Below are 13370 nucleotides of genomic sequence, written 5' to 3' on the forward strand. Positions count from 1 at the left end.
TACAGGATCAGCTGAAGAACTGATGAGAACTTTTAAGTTTCTTGCTACATCTGGTGACCAAAGTTTGTGGTATATATTCATGAAAAAGCTGTTTTCCATGTGGGCCCCTGCTCAAACACGAGCTAGCTCAGCCAGTGGTGTTGGTGGCACACTGGTAGGATTTACTGATGAAGGCAGAGGCAGGAGGATCCCGAGTTTGAGGTTGGCCTAGGAGGCTTCCTCAGGCACCTAGGCACAAAAGGTGGCATCTGTGGGACTATGGAGGCAGTGACTGCTGCTCTGAGTTGGCAGATGATTCTCATCCTGTTGCTGAGTGAGGTGATGTTGCTACCTGGGACGAAGAGATTACTGCTTCTTCTTCAGACACAAATTGCCTGGACCATCATGTTATAAGAAGCCATTGGCAAAGGTCAGTTTGGAAACGTTTGGCAACACAAATGGTGGGGGAAAATTGCTGTGAAGAATTTCTCTTCTAGGGAAGAACATTCATCGTTCTGAGAGATAGACATTTATCAGACTGTGATTACACCAATCCACAGAGGAGGAAAAAAAATGTCTGCAAGGAACCATGACCATGCCTAACAGTGACTTTGAAATATTCAAAAAGATGACAGGATCCCACAATGATGATTCCACATGGACTATGGTAAAACCATTAAGCTGATGAACACCACCAAAAGATTGACTTTGGCCTACAAACTGCTTAGGACAATTTTGAGATGGCTAGCTGAGATGATCCAGCCTGATAGACTTCTCGCATAAGGAGTTGGGACAAGCTCTGCACTTTCCCATTATGCAGAGACTGGACAAATGACACAGGACTTGACACTTAACCCCAAAATTTTCTTTTCAGGATTTCCTAAAGATGTCTTCACACCCAGAGAGCAGCAAGTAATTTTAAGAAAAGGACGCCCAATTCCCAAGAGGTGGGATGGGCGGTTTTTTGGTCCTTTAATGAGTTTTGGATATTGTCATTGTTTACAATGTTTGGTTACAAGTTGTTAATTGTTAATGGTCAGAAAAAAGCTGAACAAGGAGATTATATTCAGAGGTTTCTTTTTAAAAAATGCAAAAGAATAAAGAGAATATAGATATGAGGTAGATCAATGAATCTACTCTGAGAAACAACATGAAGAAATAATAGGATAAATGTGTAGATGATTGAATCTAGTATAAAAAGCAAAAGAGGGAAGATATAAAAATGGGAGACTACTGAATCTACATTTAAAAACGAGCTACTAGGTTTAAATAAGATAAGTAATGAAAATTCTTTCTGAGTTTATCAAATATTATTCGCCAGGACTTTATCAAAATATATATAATGGAGTTTTTTTTATCTGAATCTGCCATGTGCTAATGGACTAGACAAGGTTCATGTAATTTTTGACTGTAAATATTGTATATACTTATTGGGTAGTTTTTCTTGTAGTAGTTATAGGCTTTTTTAAAATTTTAGACAAAAAAAGGGAAATGTGGTAGTGTGTTCCCCCCAAATATTGTGCACCCTAATATATGTATTTGGGATCAGAAAACAGCCAGTAGATAAGAGTCTAGAAAATGGTGGCACTCACAATTTAATCCTAGCATTTCAGAGACAGAAATCCTTCTGGATGTCTGTGAGTTCAAGGACACATTAGAACGAATCAGGTGGGGTGACTCTTGCCTTTAATCCCAGAAATCCAGCCTTCATTCCCAGGGAGTGATGGTAGAAAACAGAAAGGTAGATAAAGCATGAGGACCAGAAACTAGAAGCTTTTGCCTGGTTAATCTTTTGAGCTTTGGAGCAGGACAGTTTAGCTGAGTGACATCCAGTCTGAGGAAACAGGATCAGCTGAAGAACTGCTACATCTGGTGCCTAAAGTTTGTGGTACAAATTCATGAAAAAGCTGCTTTCCTGAGGCCTTGTGGGCCTCTGCTCAAACCCGAGCTACCCTCAGCCACTTCTGGTTGCACACTGGTAGGATTTATTGAAGAAGGCAGAGGCAGGAGGATTCCGAGTTTGAGGTTGGCCTAGAAGGCTTCCCCAGGGGCTTAGGCACAAAAGGTGATATCTGTGGGACTATGGAGGCAGGCACTGCTGCTCTGAGTTGCAGGATGCTTGTCATCTTTTTGCTGTGTGAGCTGATGTTGCTCCCTGGGAGGAAGAATTTACTTCTTCTTCAGAGAATTTCCTGGACCATCGTGTTACAAGAAAGCATTGGCAAATTTCAGTTTGTAAACGTTTGGCAAGACAAATGCTGGGGAGAAATTGTTGTGTAGATTTTCTCTTCTAGACAAGAATATTCATGGTTCCAAGAGACAGACATTTATCAGACTGTGATTACTCCAAACCACACAGGAGGAAAAAAACAAAACCGACTGCAGGGAACCATGATCATGCCTAACAGGGACTTTGAAATATTCAAAAAGATGACAGGATCCCACAACGATGATTCCACATGGTCTATGGTAGTGCCATTAAGCTGATGAACACCACCAAAAGATTGACTTTGGCCTGAAAACTGCTTAGGACAATTTTGAGATGGCTACCTGAGATGATCCAGCCTGACAGACTACTCGAATAAGGAGTTGTGACAAGTTCTGCATTTTCTCATTATGCAGAGACTGGACAAATGACACAGGACTTGACACTTAACCCCAAAATTTTCTTTTCAGGATTTCCTAAAGATGTCTTCACCACCAAAGAGCAGGAAATAATTTTAAGAAAAGGAAGCCCACATTCCCAAGAGGTGGGATGGGCAGTCTTTGGTCATTTAATGAGTTTTGTATATTGTTTCTGTTTGCAATGTTTGGTTACAAGTTGTTAATTGTTAATGGTCAGGAAAAATGCTGAACAAGGAGATTATGTTCAGAGGTTTTTTTATTAAAAGAAAAAGAAAACAGAATATAGATATGAGGTAGACCAATGAATCTACTCTGAGAATTAACATTAAGAATTAATAGGGTAAATGGGTAGATGATTGAATCTATCCTAAAAAGCAACAGAGGGAAGATATAAAAAAGGTAGACTACTGAATCAACATTTAAAGAGCAACTACTGGTTTTAAATAAATAAGTAATGAAAATTTTTGTCTGAATTTATCAAATATTACTGGCCTGGACATTATCAACATATATATAAAGGAGTTTTTTTTTTAATGCGAATCTGTCCTGTGTTAATTTACTAGACATCATTCATGTAATTTTTGGCTGTATATATTGTATATACTTATTGGATAGTTTTCTTGTATTAGTTATACTTTTTTTTTTCAATTTTAGACAAAATAGTGGAAATGTGGTAGTGTGTTCCCTCAAAATATTGTGCACCTTAAAAAATTCATCTGGGATCCAAGAACAGACCGCCAGTAGATACAGAGGCTAGAAATTGGTGGCACTCACATCTCTAATCCTAGCATTTCACAGACAGAAATCCTTCTGGATCTCTGTGAGTTCAAGGCCACATTGGAAACAACAAGGTGTGGTGACTCCTGCGTTTAATCCCAGGGAGTAATGGTAGAAAACAGAAAGGTATACAAGGCATGAGGACCAGAAACTAGAATTATTTTGCTGGTCAAGCTTTGAGGCTTTGGAGCAGCACAGTTCAGCTGAGGCCATCCAGTATGAGGAAACAAGATCAGATGAAGAACTGGCGAGAACTTTTAAGATTCCTGCTACACCCAGCAATGGACAAGGAGTCCTTTCCAGTCTGCCACTCACCTGCACTTGAAAATCTGAGGTTAACAGCAATCTTTTGTCCCTGAGATGCACACATTCTCCATCCTCTTTTTCTCCCATACTGATAGGTTTGGCTCCAAGTCTGGAATGGAATGCCACTGTCTATGGCTGCTAGGCCACTGTGGCTGTGTTACAAGACTAACCAACAGTTTCTTGTATGAGGTACAGTGCTGTTGCAAATCTAGACATATTTTTCTTATGGTGTTTACATAGTGTTTGCAATTCTCTGATCTTTCCTCATCCATATTTAGCCTTCGTCTCAATGCCCCATCATAATGACTTATTGCTGTGAAACCAAGCAACCTGAACCTGATGTGGTATGGTGGACTATAGGGATGAAGCTTTTGTTTTATGTGCCAATTTGCAAGCTGAAAGGTTTCTATACCCTGATATTAAGCCTCTTCATCTTTCCACTGGTAGAATAATCCAAATCCTACAGAATTATAACGCTAGGTATTTGTGGTACATGCCTTTAGTCCCAGCACTTGGGAGGCAGAGCCAGGCGGATTGTTGAGTTACAGGCCAGCCTGCTATACTGAATGAGTTCCAGGACAGGCTCCAAAGCTTACAGAGACAAACTGTCTCAAAAACAAAACAAAAAAGAGGTAAAAGTCCAGGTTTAATGGGTAAATTTCTCAGGGATGACATTTTTGGTCCTGTGGAGACTGAGAAAAGACTGAAAAACTACATGACCATCTCAGAGGGGCAGTTTAACCTATAGATGTGGTCTTGAGCATGTCTGTGAGAAGCTTTCTGAGATGGGGCAGGGTTTGGATACAGAGGGGTAAGGACCTGAGGCAGAGATCCCTCCTGAACAGAAGCTAGTTGGCATTCTTCATATGAGCCTTGTCTAGGAGAGGTTATTCTTCTGGCCAGTCTTGGCAAATCCAAATTGTTGGATGAAAGCACCTCATCATAGATTCAGTGGTGATGACATTGCCTGTACAGGGAAGCTTCATATGGGCCACAGTGTGTGCTCTAGTGTGTATATATACATAGTTCGTGATAGTTCCAGCTGGCCTCTCCTGCTCTCTCAAGAAAGACCCCAGACTCCAGCATTGAAGCTTCTTGCCAAAGATGTCTTTGACTTCAGTATTTCAGTTCTGTATTATCACACAGCTACAGTGGGTAAACACACACTTTACTGTGCAAATCTAGGAGCAACTGTTTGGAAGTGTTGGATGTGGGATCCAGGATCTCTTGGGCATCTTCAAGGCAAGTTTCTTAACCAAGTAATAAACTTCTGAAATCCCATGATTCTAAATGAGAATGGATTAGTGAATTATCATTGCTAGTTGAGGTTAAAGGTATCTGTCTTCAGTCTACTTGTATAAGCCTGGAATAAAACATTCTTGGGATTAATGAGAACCTGGCATTAAGGGCTCTAGAAACTTCTTTGGGGTGGGGGCTTTTAAATTGAAATCCACCATCCAATTGGCTCACTGTTCTCAGACTCTTTGTTCTACAGAACTCTTCTGGCATTGGAAATTGGACAATGCATATGCCCTCAGAGGATCAGTTCTTTTAGACTTACAGACCTGACCCAGCAACTTGCCAAATTCTGTCCTTTCAGACCATTTGTCCTTTTGAACCTGGGGTGAGGGGAAGTAGGGAGTGAGAAAGTAAATTAGAAATCAAGTACCCTCTGTGTAACACCAATCTTTTTTTCATAAATCACACTTTATTATTCCCTCTAAGAAGACTCTCCCAACTAATAAAAATACAAATATATAGGTTTACATTGAGAATCATACATGTCAACACAACCCGATTCAGGTCACTGTCCCAGCATCTCTCTAAGAGAAAGCACAGTGGTGCAGTTCCGAGGTCAGGGGCAACAGCAGGCCAATCCTACTCCCACCTCACACAACAGACTCGACAGGTGTTTGCTTCAGACCATGATAATGGTGAGGAGTAAAGACGTGCTGACTAGAAGCATTGGGAACAGCAAGGTGTGCTACCTCCAGTCTGGCCTGGGGACTGGATTTCCATTGAGTGCACCATGAGTTGTCAAGTATATCATATTTTCTTCAAATCCACACAGTCATTCAGTGGTGGGTATTGTGTTCCCTGCAATATTGTGTGTTCCCCGAAAAAAACATATCTGGGGTCAGAGAACAGACAGCCACTAGAACAAGGCCAAAAGTGGTGGTTAGAAAATGGGAACAGTAAGCCATAACAGAAGGTGGGCTGTAGTGTTGCATGCCTTTAATCCCAGCACTTGGGAGGCAGAGCCAGTTGGATCTCTGAGTTCAAGGCCACTTTAGAAACAGTTCAGCATGGTGACCCATGCCTTTAATCCCAGAAACCCAATCTTTAATCCCAGTGTGTGGGGACAGAGAGAGAAAGGTATATAAGTCGTGAGGACCAGGAACTAAAGTAAAATATGTAGTTAGTTAAGCATTTGGTTAGTTAAGCATTTGTCTGGAGAAGCATTCAAGCTATGGAGCAACACAGTTCAGCTGAGACTCATTCTGGATGAGGACTCAGAGGTTTCCAATCTGAGGAAACAAGACCAGCTGAGGACCTGGCGAGGTGAGGTAACTGTGACTTGTTCTGTGTCTCTCTGACCTTCTAGCATTCGCCCAAATAACTGGCCTCAGATTTGATTTTATTAATAAGTACCTTTAATATTCATGCTACAACATTCTTTCTGCTCTGATCTGGAAGTTGTGAGTCATCGTGAGAACACTCCTGTCTGGTCCAGAACACTCTTTTCTGGTCTGGAGACCCGGAGGGTGTAGGGGGCTGAGTCAGAGATACCTCTTGAATAGAAGCTAGTTGGCCTTCTTCATATGAGTCTTTACTTCCTGCCACCTTCCCAGGTCCTTCAGGGATCAAAGGAATCAAGGCCAGTGATTTAATCAAGGAAGTCACTAGTGGTCCCCTGGCCTGTTGGCAAAACAGGTTGTCTTCATAGAAGGATTCTGCTAAAATGATCCAGCAATGGTAAGCCCCAAAGGACCTGAACTTCTCTCTGATTGCACACCCTCAGGAAAGCAGGGTCTTCCCCCTTCCAGGGCAGTTTCCATCTCAGCTCAGCAGAGGGACTTCCTGGAGATCTTGGGCTTCTTCACAGGCTTCACATAGAGGTTGTCTATGATGCTCCCCTCTATGTTCCAGCAGCCAGATAAGGAGGAGTTCTCCTTCTCAGCTCTGGAATCCTTGGTGCTGATAGGAAGAGGGATGTTCTCAGTGTCTGTCTCCTCCATCTGCTGGAACTCCAGTTCAGGGGGAAGCAAGGCTCTGGGTAGGGGATGGTAAAAGGTTTGGCAGCAATCAAGGGGAAAGTGCTGACACCATCTTTGAAAAGACTCTGGGTCTTGCCTGTCCTGGCTATGAAGCAGGTGAGTGCTCACTCCACATTTCCCTCATGGACTGCTTGTCAAACACTGATTCAAGGTATGAAGGAGTTTTGATGTAGGTTTGGGGATCAGGAAACTCAGGAATATGGCTGAGGATGGGTGGTGGGTGGGGTCTGTTGTGCACTGCACAGAGAGCCTTGGGTTTCACTGGCTGATTGGTCACCAGAGGTGCAGTGATGACCATCCTCTCAGACCCTTTTGCATAAGCAGGAAGAGTATCCATATTGAACCCCATTTCAACGAGTGTGACCAGGACATTCCACAGTGTGTGCTGAGGCCTGGCTGTGTGTTCACAGTAAGACTTGGCACTACTGCCATCATTTGGTATGTAGCTCTCTAGCATCTCTGTCAATGTTTCCACAGATGCTTTCTCAGAGCTCTCAAATCCGGCCTATGTCAGCAAGGAACTAACAACCACATGTGGAGTCCTCTTCCAGGACAGATGGTAGTTATCAGCAGCATTAATGGACTGTTTGCCCCCTGATCCCTTTCGGCCAACTTGCTCAGTCTACTGCCCTGTAATAGGAATCTTAAAAGGGCCAGGAGGTGATATCCCACTTCTAAAGCAGAGTCAGGCAGATCTCTATGATTTTGAGGCCAGCCTGAGCTACAAAGTATACTACAGAAAAGGCAACAAAGCTACAAAGAGAAACCTTGCCTCAAAAAACAAAACAAAACAAAATAAAATTTGAAACCAGATATTTGGATGAAGAATTGAGAGATCAGAGGAATAAGACAAGCCACAGCTAACCTCACATCCACAACTACTGATTGAATCCTATTTCCACAAAGCTTCAGACAGTGAAAGATTCAGAGTCATGACCAGAATGAAACTCAGCTGAAGTGCCTGTGGTTCCTCGTCCTCATTCTTATATACCTCTCTGCGGCCTGAGGTCACTTCCTGGAATTAAAAGTGTGTGTCTTTCCCAAGCAAGAAATGTGATTTCAAGTGCTGGGATTAAAGATGTGTGTCACCATGCCTGGCTGTTCTATTTGTGGCCTTGACCTCTGACTCCAAAGTGATAGTGTTAAAAGCCTGGGTGCGACCATTTTCTCATCTCTGTCTAATCTAGTGTTTGTTCTGTTCTCTGACCCACAGATATGTTTCATTAGGGTACACAATTTATTGGGGATATGAAGGCAATGCAGACCCCATCTTGGGTATTAGGGACAGGACTGTGTTGTGACAGGGAGAACCTCAAATTTCCAGAGTGACCCAAGGTTACCACCAGCTCTCCGTTTCATGAATCTGCAGCAAGCTGGCACTTGTTTCCAGGCGCTCAAACTCTGCTCATTAGCTGACCAAACTCTGTTGCTTTGCAGGATAATCTCCCAGCAAGATGGCCTTCTGCCTCCTTGAGGAATGAGGCTTCAGAAGCCAATACAACTCTACAATGGCTTTGGACCATAAGCTCCTGAACTTGAATTCTTTTAAACAAAGACATCGTGTAGTTTATTTTGTATTTTTTTAAATAAGCACACATTACAGTAAAGAAAAAAACTTTTGATTTATAAATTCAAATTTGGGAAGAAAGGGAAAGAAATAAAGACTTTTGAAAAACTAAATTACAGAGAGGGAGTGACTTTATACCCCTAAAGTTCTCAACTGCACAAAACCAAGGTCCACACAACTCCTGCTTGGCCACCAAGGGAGGGAGTTAGGCATCTTCCCAGTAGCAGGCCTCGCCTTCTATTCCTGCTCTGGCACAAAGGAAAACAGATCAACTTGAGACAACCAAACAGTTTTGGTTACAAGTATAATAAAATATTCTTAATCCTATGAATTTGAGACACCACATTTATCATCTTTGTTGAAATAGGTATGTAAAAATGCCTCTATATAGTTCTTTAGACATCATTTTCTTCCAAAGAAAATGAAGTGAACACATAGACTGTTGGAATGAAGTTGATACCCTCAGTTACAAATGCTTGATGCTTTTTTCCTTTTAAAGTTTTATTAAAAACTATTTCTTCTTCTTTAAGTAAAGAACATTATACCAAAAAATACATTGTGAAATATCCAGAGACATGTGAGTTTGTTTCCTTGAGCAAACAGCGTCCATCCTAGGAGTAGGAGTTGCAAACTAGGAAGTCCCTGGAGTCTGTCTTAGTCATTTTAATTTGTGGTTCTTATTGTATTTAGATGGGACCTCAGGTTCCAGAGACACTCTAATCATAGTCCTCAAATGCAGGGAGTACAGTTCCTTAAGACACAGTTCAGGGAACAAAAGGCAGATTTTGTGAATCCATTCTCTCAGTTCCTGTCGCTACCAAGATTTTCTTGCAAGAGAGCACTGGCACATCACTCATTCAGAGATAAGATGATGTCATCTTCCCAATCAGAGTTGTCTGAGCTGTCCTCCACCAGAATCACTTCCTCTTCCTCCTCTGCATCAGAGTCTTCTGCTTCCCCCTCCTCTCCCTCCTCTTGCCTTGCTAGCTCCTCATCAGAGGGAGAGAAGTCATTGTCCCCATCCTGTCCTGTGTTCTCTCTGTTCTAACTGCCAGAGGAGGAGGAGATCTCCTTCTCAGCTCTGGAATCCTTGATGCTGATAGGAAGAGGATTGTTCTCTGTGTCTGTCTCCTCCATCTGCTGCATGTCCAGCTCAGGGGGAAGCAAGGCTGTGAGGTAGGGGATGGTGAGAGGTCTGGCAGCAATCACGGGAAAGTGCTGACATCATCCTTGAAAAGACTCTGGGGCTTGCCTGTCCTGGCCATGAAGCAGGTGAGTGCTTGCTCCACATCTCGCCTCTGAGATGCAGCCCTCTCTCTCAGGACCTGGTTGTCAGACACTGATTGAAGGTATGTGGGAGTTTTGATGTAGGTATGGGGATCTGGAAACTCCTGGAAATGGTTGTGGATATGTGGTGGGTGGGGTCTGTTGTCCCCTGCACTGAGAGCCTTGGGTGTCACTGGCTGATTGGTCACCAGAGGTGCAGTGATGACCATCCTCTGAGACCCTTTTGCATAAGCAGGAAGAGTGTTCACATTGAACCCCATTTCAACCACTGTGACCAAGATATCCCACAGTGTGGGCTGGGTGCTGGCTGTGTGTTCACAGAAAGACTTGGCACTTCTCCAGACTTCTGAGATGTAGCTCTGTAGTATCTCTGTCAGTGTTTCCACAGATGCTTTCTCAGAGATCTCAAATCCTGCCTCTGTCAGCAAGGAACTCATAACAACTTGTAGAGTCCTCTTCCAGGCCAGATGGTAGTTGTCAGCAGGGCTGGTGGACTGTTTCCTTCCTGATCTCATTCTGGAGCCACCAGGCCCAGCTGTCCTTTCGGCCATCTTGCTCTCCATACTGCCTTGTAATAGGAATCTAAAAAGGGCCAGGAGGGGATGTCCCACTCCTAAGGTAGAGTCAGGCAGATCGGTGTGTTTGAGGCCAGCCTGGGAGACAGAGTGTATTACAGAAAAGGCAGCAAAGCTACACAGAAAAACTTTGCCTCGAAAACCAAAACAAAATAAAATTCAAAACCATATATTTCCTAGAAGCTTCAGACAGTGACAGATTCTGAGACATGACCTGAATGGAACTCAGCTGAAGTGCCTCTGGTTCCTGGTCCTCATTCTTATATATCTCTCTGCTGTCTGAGGTCACTTCCTGGGATTAAAGGTGTGTGTCTTTCCCAAGCACGACAGGTGATATCAAGTGCTAGGATTAAAGGTATGTGACACCATGCCTGGCTGTTCTCTTTGTGGCCTTGACCTCTGCCTCCAAAGTGATAGTGTTAAAGGCCTGGGTGCCACCATTTTCTGACCTCTGTCTAATCTACTGGCTCTTCTGTTCTCTGACCCCCAGATAAGTTTTATTAGGGTACACAATTTACTGGGGATGTGAAGACCATACAGAACCATCTTGGGCATTAGGGACAAGCCTATGTTGTGACAGAGAGAAGCATAAATTTCCAGAGGACCTAAGGTAAGCCCCAGGCACTCTGTTCCTTGAATCTGCGGTAAGATGGCACTTGTTTCCAATGGCTCATACTCTGCTTATTTCTGACCAAACTCTGTTGCTTTGCAGGCTAAATCTCCCAGCAAGATGGCCTTCTGACTGCGTGAGGAATGAGGTTTCAGAAGTCAGAACAACTCTTCAATTGCTTTTGACCATAAGCTTCTGATCTAGAATTCTTGTTAACAAAGACAGAGATGTAGTTTATTTTGTATTTTTTTAAATAAGCACATATTACATTAAAGAAAAAGACCTTTGATTTGTAATTTCCACATTGGGAAGAAAGGGAAAGAAATAAAGACCTTTGAAAAACTGATATACAGAGAGGGAGTGACTTTATACCTGTAAAGTTCTCTACTCCAAAAAACCAAGGTCCACACAACTCCTGTCCAGCCACCAAGGGAGGGAGTTAGGCATCTTCTCAGTAGCAGGCTTTGGCTACTTTTCCTGCTCTGCCCCAAAGAAAACAGATACATTTGAGGGAACCAAACAGTTTTGGTTATAATTATAATCAAATATTCTTAATCCTATCAATTTGAGATACCACATTGACCATCTTTATTTAAATAGGTATGTAAACATGCTTCTATATGGTTCTTCAGACATTTTTTTCTTCCAAAGAAAATAAAGTGCAGGGATAGACTCCTGGAAAGAAGTTATTACCTTCAGTCACAAATGCTTGATGCTTTTTTCCTTTTAAAGTTTTATTATAAACAATTTTTTATTCTTTAAGTAAAGAATATTATAGCAAACATGTATATTGTGAAATCACCAGAGACATGATTGTTTTTTACTACAGCAGGACTGCGCCATCCGCGATTTCATCCTTATTCAGTGTTCCCGGAAGCTCATGAAGATGAGAGTGGCTTGCACATGTTGTGCATTCTCAGCCCAGGAGGAGCGGTTCCTGATGCTTGGGAACTGTACAGGGCAGCTGAAGCTCTACAATGTATTTAGTGGACTGGAAGGCCAGCTATAACTGTCACAACTCAGCCATCACACACCTTGAATCTTCCAGGGATGGGTCCTTACTTCTGACATCTGCCACTTGGGGACAGCCTTTGTGTCTGCACTTTGGGGAATGAGGTCATAGTATTTGATATGAAGCATTCCTTCACAGAAGATCATATGTTGAGTTCAGTAAGTACTCTCAGGATCAGGTCATAGGCACAAAAGGAGACATGGCCCATATTTATGATATTGAGACTGGCACCAAGATGTTGACTCTGTTTAACCCAGATCTTGCCAGCCACTACAAGAGAAACTGTGCCACCTTTGATCCTACAGACGATCTTGTCTTAAATGATGGGGTCCTGTGGGATGTCCGCTCTGCACAGGCCATCCACAAGTTTGACAAGTTCAACAGGAATATCAGTGGTGTTTTCCATCCCAATGGGCTGGAGGTCATCATCAATACAGAGATTTGGGACCTTCGAACTTTCCATCTTTTACACACAGTTCCTGCTCTGGATCAATGTCCTGTGGTGTTTAACCACACAGGGACAGTGATGTTATGGAGCAATGTTGCAGGCAGATGATGAAGATGACTTCTTGGAAGAGAGAATGAAAAGCCCTTTGGGTCATCCTTCCGAACATTTAATGCAACTGATTACAAACCTATAGCAACTATTTGATGTGAAACAGAACATCTTTGACCTGTGTTACAGACACCAAAGACTGCTATCTTGCTGTCATTGAGAATCAGGCAGTATGGGTGCCCTAACATGGACACAGTATGCAGACTTTATGAAGTGGGCAGGCAGTGTCTGTCAGAGGAAGAAGATGAAGAGGAGGACTCAGAAGAGGAAGAACAGGAGGAAGAGAGGGATTATGATGGCACTGATGATGTAGAGGAGTTTGTCACTGACCAGTGGCAAGAGGCAGAGTGGAGGAGGCTGACAACAGTGAGAACACAGGACAGGATGGGGGCACAATGACTTCTCTCCCTCTGATGATGAGCTAGCAAGCCTAGAGGAGGGAGAGGAGGGAAGAGGAAGACTCTGACGAGAGGAGGAAGAGGAAGTGATTCTGGTGGAGGACATCTCAGACAACTCTGATTGGGAAGATGAAATCAACTTATCTCTGAATGAGTGATGTGCCAGTGCTCTCTTGCAAGAAAATCTTTGTAGTGAGAGAGAACTGAGAGAATGGATTCACAAACCTGCCTTTTGCTGTCCCCTGGACTGTGTCTTAAGGAATTGTATCCCCTGCATTTGAGGATAATGATTAGAGTCTCCCTGGAACCTGAGACCCTTCTGAAAACAATAACAACACAAATTAAAATGACTAAGAAAGACTCCAGGGACTACTTCCTAGTTTGCATCTCCCACTTTCCA

General features: G+C 42.9%; 1 long non-coding RNA gene and 3 pseudogenes across 1 annotated transcript; 2 read left to right on the forward strand and 2 right to left on the reverse strand.

The window, feature by feature from the left end:
• Positions 1–6752: 6752 nt before the first annotated feature.
• LOC118575353 lies at positions 6753–7557 on the reverse strand (annotated as a pseudogene).
• A 2019-nt stretch (positions 7558–9576) lies between these two features.
• LOC118575355 lies at positions 9577–10370 on the reverse strand (annotated as a pseudogene).
• Positions 10371–10717: 347 nt separating this feature from the next.
• Positions 10718–11167, forward strand: LOC118575354. Its single transcript, XR_004943858.1, has 3 exons — positions 10718–10749; positions 10885–11004; positions 11107–11167. It is a non-coding gene; the product is annotated as an uncharacterized LOC118575354 (long non-coding RNA).
• Positions 11168–11614: 447 nt separating this feature from the next.
• Positions 11615–13128, forward strand: LOC118575356 (annotated as a pseudogene).
• Positions 13129–13370: the final 242 nt, after the last annotated feature.

The sequence above is a fragment of the Onychomys torridus genome, unplaced genomic scaffold (assembly GCF_903995425.1).
Source record: "Onychomys torridus unplaced genomic scaffold, mOncTor1.1, whole genome shotgun sequence".
Taxonomy (NCBI): Eukaryota; Metazoa; Chordata; class Mammalia; order Rodentia; family Cricetidae; genus Onychomys; species Onychomys torridus.